Source organism: Helianthus annuus, chromosome 12 (assembly GCF_002127325.2).
Source record: "Helianthus annuus cultivar XRQ/B chromosome 12, HanXRQr2.0-SUNRISE, whole genome shotgun sequence".
Taxonomy (NCBI): domain Eukaryota; kingdom Viridiplantae; phylum Streptophyta; class Magnoliopsida; order Asterales; family Asteraceae; genus Helianthus; species Helianthus annuus.
In genome coordinates, this window is record NC_035444.2 from 32,047,853 (window position 1) to 32,060,220 (window position 12,368).

Consider the following 12,368-nt stretch of genomic DNA (forward strand, 5'->3'; position numbering starts at 1 on the left):
AGCTTTGCTATTTGTGGGATATACTGGGTATGGTTGTTGTTGTTGTTGTTGAAATTCTTAATAGCTTCGATCCACATGACTCGAATTGGTAACTTGTTTGGTTACTGAAACAGGAATAAATACGGAGATACGAAAAGTGCAATCTCAGATCCAAGAAGCAGCAAGAGTGCTTTGTAAGTTCAGTAAGAGTGCTAATTTTGAAAGTTAGAGTGGTTTTTGTAAGCCCAGTGATTTGAATGAATTTTTTAAGTTCGATTGATTTAAAACACGCGTCGAAATTTTTTTAGCATATAATGCCTTTAGTTTTCGTATTTCGTTGCTATAGTGAGTGTTGGTATCGTAACGAACCGAACCGATACCTAACAAATTCCCATTGCGAAGCGTGGGGGAAACACACTATTTTTTCAAGTTAAAGAAGAACGCATGAAATCTAATCTTTGTTATCTTTCATGAGTTTATTTTACAGTTTCTTTGTGGGCAACCATTTTTATATGAATTCCGGTACATGAAAAGAAGAACTCCAGTGGGGTGATTTTGGTCAAAGGTATTCATAAACTGTTGAACCAACCGAACTGTGTAAAGCGTAGCAAGTTCGTTGGTTATTTGATAAATCAGATTCCTCCTTGAGGGTATTGCTTTTCTTTTGACTTTTCTTTTTTGTGATTTGAAGGTGAGGAAGATCATAGCAGATTTAGACCATTAACCTACAGATGTGCAAACATATATGTTAGCTTTTTCTCTAATTAGTCGGGCAAGCTATGAGAATGTTTTAAAAAGGTACACTTTCTTTAGTGCTGTCCTATTTAATTTTTATGCTTGTGGGTCACTTTAAGATCAAAGTTGGCTTTCTGAATATAAACATAGTTGATGCTTGAAACTTGAAAAGGTTAAAAATCATGATCGATTTGAAATGTACCATCCCTTTCCCCAAACTAGCATTCGTTAGACTTTATAGTCAAGGGGGTTAGCTTTCAATACAAGATGTGTCAAAATGAAACAAGCTAAACTAGAATGGGTCAAAATGGATCGCTCATATGCTATCACATAATTTATGCATGTTTATTTTCTGCTAATTTAGATGTGGTTGTAGGTTCAACTACAACACAGAAGCTGAACTCATGTGAAAAAGAGCTACTGCATGTATATACAATACTAACAATAGTTTTTTCCTGGTTTTTGCTATAAAATATTTAAATGATTTTCTTTTTATTTTAGTTGTAGCTAAATAAGGGAGTAAAGATATGGTCATAGGTAACTACTAAGTAACTTATCCCACGTGAAGACGCAAAGATTAACAAATGGGTATTCATGAAACAAACAACTACCAACATGATGATGAAAAATGCAAGAAACAAAGAATTCACCTTTGAAAGTTGTTGCAGCGTGAGAGCGTTCCTCAAGACTTCATGGTTGTAGAAAAAGGAGAGAACACAAAGCAAAAAAAAGTGTCGAAATAAAAAGAGATGGCTAATCGGCTTTTGTTTATAATTTTGTGGCAGTCACAAGAACAAACACGTCTGACCAAAAAATTATGAACATTTTTATTTGTTTATAAAATGCTTACCTCTTGACTCGCTCAGATCTCATGTATTTATTTAACAGTTCACTTTTTATGTGTAACTTTTAAAAGTTTTCTTTAAGTATAAAATTTTAGGTTGAGTGTACTGAGTCGAGTCGCATATGAGCAAGTTAATGTTAATATGGACTTGTTAAAAACTCGAATCGAGTCGACTTAAATCAATTTTGAGCCTAACTTGAAGCTCACTTTTGGTTTTGTTTTTTCTTATACAAAATTTTCGTTGAGTAGTGCTTTTTTCTATCTAATTTTGTTAAAAATCATCGATCTTTCCCCGCCGCGAAGCGCGGGCTCTCCCACTAGTTATTATTATATAGAGAAACACACCCTTAAAGGCTTAAACACTGATTTCTCTCTTTTCCTCATCTCTCTCTCTTTCTTCCTTTTCTCTCTCTACTCTCTCTCTCTCTCTTCACTCTCTCTCTCTCTCTCTACAACTGGTGATTGGCGAGACAAAATCCATGAGAATGGCGGTTTTGTTTTCCCTCCCATTTTAAACTCTAAAAACCGTGTTGAATTTCACTTCAACCACCTCAATCTCCCCTCAATTTCCATGTAAACCCTAATTCTCACATTTCTCCAAATCACAAACCCTAATTTACACAAATCAGTTGTTCAATCTAGTTAATTTCATCTTCCGATGGGTGATTGTGCAGAATCTTTTGGTTTATACGGTAACATGTCAACCCTAGATCGGAACGTGAGCTATCGGAGTGCGAAAGTGAATGCTCATGCGACTGCGCGAATGTTGTTTGATAATATAGCGCGAGATCTGGAGGAAACAACGGGTGATTTTTAAGGTGTGTGAAGCGAAGAATGAAGGTTTTGAAGAGTGTGAGGATCTATTGTTGTTGTGTGGTTCGGGTGTTGAAGGTGATACGGTGTTTGAGTCTTCGAGTCCTGCTGATAAGAATTGGTGAGGATGTTGATGATGAGACTAGTGTGTGGATTGAGTGTAATCAGAGTTGTTCCAGTTAGATTGATCTTTCTTGAAGATTTGTGAAAGAAAAAATGTGTAATTGTTGTGTAATGACAGGGAAAACTGCTAAGACTCCAGAGGGCGTTAAGTGATGGTGTGGTGGTGGTGCGACGGTGACTGTGGTGGTGGTTTGGTTGAGAGAGAGAGATAAGGAAGAAAGAGAGAGAAATGAGGAAGAGAGAGAAAGAGAAATCGGTATTTGAGGGTGTGTTTCTCTCTATATAATAATAATAATAATAATAATAATAATAATAATAATAATAATAATAATAACAATAATAATATACAGGGGCATTTTAGTCTTTTAATGAAAAACTAACAGAAAATATAAAAGGAGTTAGAAATTTGGACTCAAATGGTTAAGAAAAGTGGCTATAGGGACTCAGGGCATTAAACATTTTGATTTTAGACTGAATTGGTTAAAACCGCTAAAATACAGGGACTCAAAAAGTAATTTACCCATTTATTAATGTACCTAATACAGTTAGAATCTGATCAGTTGTGTTACTGTCCATTTTATGTAGACTATAGGTGAACCCAAAACGCTAATATAGATCGAGTTAATTGTCTTTTAAAAAGATGAAAAGATTGCAAATCGTCTTATGGGAGCCAATTGGGAGCGATTCTTGATTCATGTCGTCCGAGTACCATGAAATTATTTTCCAGGCAGTACCTCGGGCAGAGTTGTTTCAACCTTTTTGGAGGCCTAATGCAAAGTGAAATTTTGGGGCCTTTTTCCGTCTCTGATTATTATAAAGGATACTCCTTTATCCGTATTTGAAACCAACCATTAATATAACACAACTATAACAGAGAGTGATTTGCTTGTATAAAAATCAAACAAATCTAAAACAATAAGTCTGCACTAATATTAATAGTTAGCATATTAATTTTCTTTTAAGTGGTGGTCCTATTTATTGGAGGCCCTAAACCTAAACCTGGATTACTTGTACTATAGATCCGGCCTTGACCTCGGGTGAATTGTTTATCCAAAAGAGTTATACTTCCGTTTATATTGGTAACTTGTTGTTTAATCTTGCCCCACCAACTAGAGCATAACTTATTCGTTGTAGTACTTCTTTAGCTTGACTTATCAGTTGTCATTTTAGTGTGTGATTGTATCATAGAATTTCTATGATTTGCAATATCTTGAAACTAATGTTTCATATTTACAATTTATCTGTTTCAAATCATTATCTGTAGGATGGGACAATCACATAAGAACATGCTTTGTTTGAGTATTTATCATAATCCAATTATGGTTCAAGTTTGAACTCTAAAAAAATAGAACAATTCCATTAATATCAACTACAATAGATATTAATTCTCTTCTGTTGAGACTTTTAATGTGAACTATATCTTTCACATCTTTAGGATGTCTAAAATACTTCCTAATTCTATTTGAACACCCTATGTCATCTCATGACGTTGTTCATTAGTTCGATCTTGAGCTTACTAGTAATATGTTCATGAAGGTACTAGTTGTCAATAGCATTTAACTACTCAATATGATCATCATCCAAAATCTTTGGTAGAACTACTTTACCAATTAGTTAACCGAGTTCAATAATTTAATTATATCTTACTCATGTTAGGTATTAAATAGTGTTTATGATATCATCATTAGAACCAACTCGTTCATATGATTATCTTATCAACTTCACACGACTTGTATACTTTATATGAATAAAATCCATGATCACAAGTATACGTTCAAGTTAGTCACATACTTGATATCATCTAACATAAGAGTTAAATTGATAAGTACCACATATTATCCAAAACAAATATGTGTCCTTGCAAAAACAAGTAAACTAAAATAATTGTTTCAAAAACAATAAAATCATCCCATGATAAAAGAACATGAATCTTCAAATCTCACGGTAAAGTGTTCTTCAAGTTTCTTTTTTAGTTTCATCCTCAGACTTCTTCATCCTTGCGAAACCAATTTTTCATGAAAAGGTTAGTACCTTAAAGGATAGAGTCAAAGACTATCTACTATAAAATACCTGAAGTGAATGCCACTAGTGCATGCCATCGCTTGTGCAATTATGGGCAACCTTCCCGTTCGAGCTCGTGGCTTGGTTATTTGTCTTTTGGACATTCCTAAGACAAATTTGTCCTCATCCTTATCTTAAACAATCTTTTATTGTTCCTCCAACTTTACCTTTCTCTCGGCTAGTTCATCCAAAGTTCTCTATAGATTTATGCCAACAACAACTTTGTTGGCAAGTTTCATAGTGAGACGGATTTCAATGTCATTATGGTTTGTAGCCGAACTACATCTAAGCTTCCAAGCACACCTAAGATATTTCTTAGGCATCTAGAGATAAACTCCAACCATGCCTCATGAGTTTCCATGTCCTTTAGTCGAGGGAACATTTCCTTCAACTCTATTACCATCTCATAAGCTGTGAAGCTTTTCAAGCGTTTTTGAACTTCTAGTGATATGGACATTTTAACATATCTTGCTACTTCATTCACAATTTCGAAAATCTAAATCCAGCCTGTAGATTTTCTAGGTGCTTGAGAGGTTGAAGTGGCAATTGGAATTTCAAAACATGCAACTTTTCAGTAGCTCTAAGATACCAAGCTATAAAATTCGTTTAATCTAACTTGACATTTAAAATGAATTTCAGAGAAATTATGGAATTTGATGAAGACATCTATAAAATAAAGACAAAATCATTAAGTACTTTCATGCTTGATATCCTAATAAATTTTATGACTCAATCGAAAAAATTGTTATCAGGATGCGAGACCCCGTTTCTTAAATACAAAGTGAATCGCAAAGCATTGTCCACTCGATATCTACTACGTGGGTAGGTAACGAGTACCAATTGCGTCACATACAACTCTCATGCTCGGGGCCGCATGACACGACGTGTCAAGACATGTTACGTTTAGCCCCAACTATTCCTACATGAAACACTTCAAGTGATATTAGTTCTCTAATGGAAATGTGTGGAACCGGCCCATGTGACATAGGAATCATGATTCAACTTCTTCTAAAAAAACATAGCCCCAATGCAGGGTAATGACTAACAAAAGGGGTTTGGATAATTGGTTTGAGTGTCTCCACTTTAGGATGGCATAACAATAACGATTTAGTTGGGAATTTAGCTTTTATATTTTAATTACCAATTAGGGTCAAAATATAGTGGACAAAATATAGTGGACGACTTGTAGCATGAGGCAAGTCATGCAACTTTAGTAAAATCCAATTTTACTTTATGTTCGTGATTAAATTGAAAATCCTTTCAACTCTCGACACGATCAAATTTTAAGTACTCTATTTAAAACTATATTGGTCTTCAATCGCGAACTTGATTTTAAATTAATAAACACTTAATAAATATACAGTTTTGCCAAATTAACAACTTTAATTTAAAAACCAAATGTTTTATCTTATACTAAAACTTCTTTTATTATTTACCTTTCCAAGTTAAATTAAAACTCCTTTTAATTTATCTAGTCGTTTTATGATTGCGAAAAATAGTTTTTTAGGTAAAAGATTATCGACACAACAACACAAAACAATAAATACAACATCGAGCCACAAGTGGTAATTTGTTCAGATTCGTTCAAGCAAGTGAACGACAAACTGAATGGGTCTAAAAGGGACAAACAACCACAAGTCTGGCCTTGCTCCGACTTAGTTCAAGATCTCCATCTTCACGGTCTTATTCGTTTCAATTTTCGGTCTTCAATATCTTGTCTCATCCGGTTTTACAATTTTATAATAAAACACTTTTACATAAAGGAAAAACCTAACTATTACAAAGGGTTCAAATAACTCAATAAATACATATATTGAATACAAACAAAAACAACGAACAAACCAACACAACCACAAGTCTTTAGAGCTCTATTCATGCAATCGCAATCACATCCAAATGATAAAGGATTGATCTTTTTGTCAAACAAAAGTTTTGAAAAATAGAACTAAAGTTCAATTTAAACAATATTATCTAAATAGGTGTAAAAGTGGCTCTGATACCACTGATGAGAATCATAGGTATCTGTTTTATTTTATAAAATCTAATTTTATATTTAAAATAATAATAATAATAATAATAACACTTTATTATTAATTAGATACGGTAGCGTGAATAAACACAAAAACAGATAAACTTATTCCCGTCAGAGACCCAATTACAACCAACTTAGATAATTATATAAAACAGAACCATAGCAGTTTTAGGATTGTACCTTAACGAATAGCAAAAACTCGCACGATGGATACAACGAACGCCTCCGCTAGTAAGCCTGGTCACAAATCTCCAAGATCACCATGAGTTTCCACATGAAAAACAGATCCAATATGAATCACCAAAAAACACGAGGCGTCATAGCGACGTAGGCGATGACGGTGTGCGACGGTGGCGTTGGCAGCGGAACGGTGGTAGCGGCCAATGGCTTAGGCCAGCGGAGGGTGCCGATAGTGTGTGGTGGCGGTAATTGTAGTGGGTGGCGGTTGAGGTAGGTGGTGGGTGGCGGTGGGGGTTTTGGTGGCGGCGACGACGGTGGCGTCGCTGGTGGGTGGCAAGAGCGATGGGGTGGCAATGGTTGGTGGTTGTGATGGGTGATGGCGGTGGTCGGTGACGGAGGGTGGTCGGCGGTGGCGGTGGTCGGCGACGGCCAAGGGTGGTGGGTGGCGGCGACGGTTGGTGGTCGGTGGTGGTGATGAAGGGTGAGAAAGTGAATGGAATGAAGAAAAAACAAGGGGGCAGATGGAATGAATTTGAGGTTTTAAGAGGGAATGTAATGCCTTACGTAATGGGTGATTCCATTACCTTGACCAACCAAACACTTTTTTCATTCCCTCGCAGTAGTTCACTCTATTTCGCATCTCCTTCCTACATACTAGGGGGGGCAATTCTGACCCAAATACATAAACATGGGTCATTTTGGACCCTAAATTAATTATTATGGGTTAAATTGGGCCTCCTTGCAATAATTCGCGGGTTCAATTGGGTCATTCTAAACTTGGGGAAATAAGTTAAAGGGTCAATTTGGGTTTAGAAGGAAAAGGGGACGGGTTGAACGGGTTGTGAGTAGAAAAAAGGAACGGGTTAGGGTTACTTTCTTCTCAGACTCTCAGTTCTACACTTCTACTCAGGCGACGACTTCCTCCATCTCCTCCGCCACAGACCCACATCGTCCACCGCCACAGACCTCCGCCGTCTCCTCCGCCGTCTCCTCCGCCACAAACCCACAACGTCTCCGACGTCTCCTCCGGCACAAACCCCCACCGTCTCCGCCATCTCCTCTGGCACAAGGTTTGAAATTTTTATTTTTATTCTGAAAAAGGCTTTAATTTTGTGAAGAGAGTTTATAAGAACTTCTGAAATTTATTAGGAATGTCTTAGAAAAATGCATAAATTCTGTGTTGAATGGTGGCTTTTGTATCTTTTGTATTCCTTTGTGTTGTCTTTTGGGTCAAAATCACTTGCTTGTTTTCCCTTTTCATATGATGCTTATTTTGTTGAACATAAATATGTGTTGAAGTGTTCTGTAAATCACTACTAGCTTGCTTATGCCATAATCTGTTTTTGTCTTTTTTTTTTTTTTGTCAATTTCAGTAATACAATATGCTTTGATATGTTTACGGCTGTTGCTTATATATAAAGTTGTATTACGGTTCATTTACAATTATGGGAAAAGGCTTGTTATATACTGTAAGATTTGTTTGATTTTGAATAGAGTTGTTGATTAGAATAGTGGATTATGATTTGTTTGTTTTGATTTTTGGATGATACTGAGTTGTTGATTGGAATAGTGGATGTTGAATATGCTTTTTTCTTTTACAAATATAGCCTGAAATTACTAAATTTGAGTATTATTTTGAAAGGTATGTCAAACAACTCGGAATTTGGACAACATAGTGTAGAAGGGGAACATGAGGATGAAGGCAATTCATATAGTTCGGGTAAACATCGTTCTTATGTTTGGGACTATTTTGACCCATTACCGGTTGCACCCAATGGGGACAAAAAAGCAAAATGCAGTGCTTGCGGACAGGTGTATGTTACGAATGCAAGCTCGGGAACATCTAACTTAAGACGACATATCCCTAAGTGTTTTGATATTGATGGGCCTGGTCCGGCGAAAAAACAAAGACGCGCCCCTTTAGATCAAGTGATGTACAGGGAGATGTTGGCGATTTCAATTATCAAACATAACTATCCTTTCAGCTATGTTGAACATGAGGAAACAAGAAAGTTGCACAAATTTCTACACGGTGATGTGAAATTCATAACAAGAAATACTGCAAAGGCGGATGTCTTAAAAATATACGAGCGAGAGAAGATGATTATTAAAGACAAGTTAGAAAAGGTAACCGGTAGGATATGCTTGACTTCTGATTTATGGAGTTCGATCACGACAGATGGATTTATGGCATTAACAGCTCATTATGTTGATGAGAACTGGAATCTAGGGAAAAAAGTGCTAAACTTTAGAGTTATACCCCCTCCACACAGTGGTTCCATTTTAGCAGAGCACTTGATCAATTTTTTAGCAGATTGGGGCATCGAGAAAAACGTTTTTACCATCACACTAGACAATGCAAAATACAATGACATATTAGTAGATCGTTTGAAAGGTCATTTGCGTTTGAATAACGCATTAGTGTGTGATGGAGATTTTACTCATGTGCGTTGTTCAGCGCACGTGCTAAATCTTATCGTTCTAGCCGGATTGAAAGCAATTGAAGGGGCCATTGAAAAGGTTCGAGAGTCGGTGAAATATGTGAGAGCAAGTGCTGCTAGGAAGTATAAGTTTGCGGAATGCATACAAATACTTTCACTACAATGTGGGAAGCATGTTCGTCAAGATATTGTAACGAGATGGAACTCTACATATCTTATGCTTGATTGTGCATTAGCTTATCAACGGGCTTATACTCGGTTAGCCTTAGTTGATTCAGTTTTTAAAACTTCTCCGTCAGAAGAGGAATGGGCAAGGGTGGAAATAATCACACGACTTTTGAAACCTTTTTATGAAATCACTACTTTGTTTTCTGGAAGCTCCTATCCTACCTCGAACTTATATTTTCATCACGTGTGGAGAATTCAGTTGTATATTGAAGAGGAGATGTGCAATGCGGATCAAGTTATTAGTGACATGGCGAAAGACATGAAAGAAAAGTTTGATAAATATTGGAAAAATTATTCCATGATTTTGTCTTTTGCGGTTATTCTAGATCCTCGGTACAAGGTTAAGCTTGTTGAATATTGTTTTTCAAAGCTTAACATGACATTTGAAGAGCGTGAAATGAAATTGAAGTGTATTGTGGATGGTATGCATAAGCTATATGATACAGAGTATAATATTCAATCGAAGACAATGCATGATTCTTTAATACCCGAGAGTTCAAATGTTGGTGGCAATACGCTCGATGAAATGGATGGGTTCGATACATTTCAAAGCCAATTCAAAGTTGCTGATAATAAAAAGTCACAGTTGACATTGTATTTGGAGGAACAAAACGTTAATAGAAAAGTAGAACTTGATGTTTTACAATATTGGAAGGAAAATCAAGTAAGGTATCCAAAACTGGCTATAATGGCTCGCGATATATTGAGCATCCCGATTACTACTGTTGCTTCCGAATCATCTTTCAGTATTGGAGGTCGGGTGTTAAGTAAGTATCGAACTTCATTGCTATCATCAAATGTTGAAGCATTGCTATGCACACGTGATTGGTTATTTGATTTAAAAGGTATTAAAGTTCATTCTCTTTGCAACTTAATTTGTATAATTATAAATTATTTAATAATTCAACTTTAATTTTTTAACGTGTTTAGATGAAAACGAGAACGAAATGGATGAAGATCTTGTTGAAGACATTGAAGCATTGATTCCAACTTTTGGCAACTTTTAGGTAATTAATTTAGACTATTTTAAAACAATTTATTATATATATTTACGATAAATTTGACCCGTTATAACATAGGGACTTTAAAGGAAGCATCCATGAAGAAGCGCAATTCGTCAAGACGTTTTGTATGTTATTGAATTAGATCCTTTGTAAATGCAAGGAACCGAACTAGATCTTTTGTAATTTTCAGTTTACTTAACGGTTTGCAACTTTAGTAATTTGTAACCTGACTTCTATGATTATTATATTTAGTTTTATGGTTCTGGTTTGATTATTATCACACTGGTTCAAGTTGTCAAGTTTGGATCTACTAGCTGTTGGTGCGGTGCTCGTCCCATTGAGCAAGTGAGAATGCATTTTTCGTCGATCGCTTCTAGTTTCTTCAGTTTCAAGAATTAAGTTAACGGGTAATCACTCTATATCCTCTATACTAATACTTGCCCTAAATTCAAATTCATCGTCGATAAATTAACAGGATGATTATGTTCATTTTTCAAGAGTTTAAAGTTCTAGGTATTATTTTATTTTGAAAAGTTTGAACCTTTGCTATTTGATGCCGTATAGTGCTTTACGAAATCTGATAAATGATACTTGTTGATTCCAGCATAAATATTAGCCTAATCCATCATAAACATCATTCTCCTCTGCTGATGCAACCTGTAAGTCAAAGATCTACTCAGTTTTGCTACCTACTTTTTTCTTATTTATTCCGGCTTCAATTTTTTGTCAAGATATGTAATGTAACTATAGTCTAGAAATAATCAAACGGATTTAAAGCACTAATTTAAGACTCATTTGATGAAAACGTCTAGTTGTGATGCAACAGTAAGCTTCAGGAAAAAAAAAAAAAAAAAACTGACCCGATCCGACCCGAAACCCGTTCTGACCCGGACCCGACACGACCCGAAACCCGTTTCGACCCGAACCCGTTTCGACCCGAACCAAATCAACCCTTTTTTATAATTGACCCGTTTTGACCCGAACCCGTTTTGACCCATGACCCGACCCAACCCGACCCGACCCGTTGCCAGGTCTACTACATACCAAATGCTTCCCATATATATGTTTGACGATGTTCTAATGACCAAATTGTATCATAGTTAAATATAAGGGAATAGAAAACTCTTATAACTTACCCATATTTTCCCCAAACATCAATGTAAAACTGATGTTCTAATCCCATATTTTTCCCAAACATCAAGAGTGAATTTCAAGTTTTGTCCTTTATCTTTAGGCCACTTTGCAAGTTTTGTCCTTTATGTTTAAATTTGACGAGTTTTGTCCTTTATGTTTAAAAATCAAGCACGTTTTGTCCTTGATGCTTGATTTTTAAGGACAAAACGTGCTTGATTTTTTAAACATAAAGGACAAAACGTGTTTGATTTTTAAACATAAAGGGTAAAACGTGCTTGATTTTTAAACATAAAGGACAAAACTCGTCAAATTTAAATATAAAGGACAAAATTTGCAAAGTAGCCTAAAGATAAAGGACAAAACTTGAAATTCACTCCAAACATCAATGTAAAACTGATGTTCTAATGACTAAATTGTATCATACGTCAATCTAAGGGAATAGAAAACTCTTATAACCGACCTATATTCTTCCCAAACATCTATGGCAGCCCAAAACAATAGTTAGGACTCTTATATTTTCAACATATTGACATGGAATAATTTTCATTTTCATATAAACATTACAAAAAGAAAATTATTATGTATATTTTCTCTACAGAGGTTTAATTTCAGGTGATATAATATATATGTTTTTTTTTTCTTTTTGTAGCTTTCTATCTTTTTCCCCATTTGATCTCTATAGTTAAAGTAAACAGACGACATAGTAAAATAAAACGAATTATATTATATTATATCTATACTATATAATAAAAGAAACCAACTTTGGGACATTTGTCATCATATTAAGCCATCTC

The 12,368-nt window shown here is 35.4% G+C and overlaps 1 long non-coding RNA gene across 1 annotated transcript; it reads left to right on the forward strand.

Annotated features, from left to right (window-relative positions):
- Positions 1-10,067: 10,067 nt before the first annotated feature.
- On the forward strand, positions 10,068-10,582 carry LOC110896549. Its single transcript, XR_002567984.2, has 3 exons — positions 10,068-10,281; positions 10,367-10,443; positions 10,516-10,582. It is a non-coding gene; the product is annotated as an uncharacterized LOC110896549 (long non-coding RNA).
- The last annotated feature ends 1,786 nt before the right edge of the window (positions 10,583-12,368 follow it).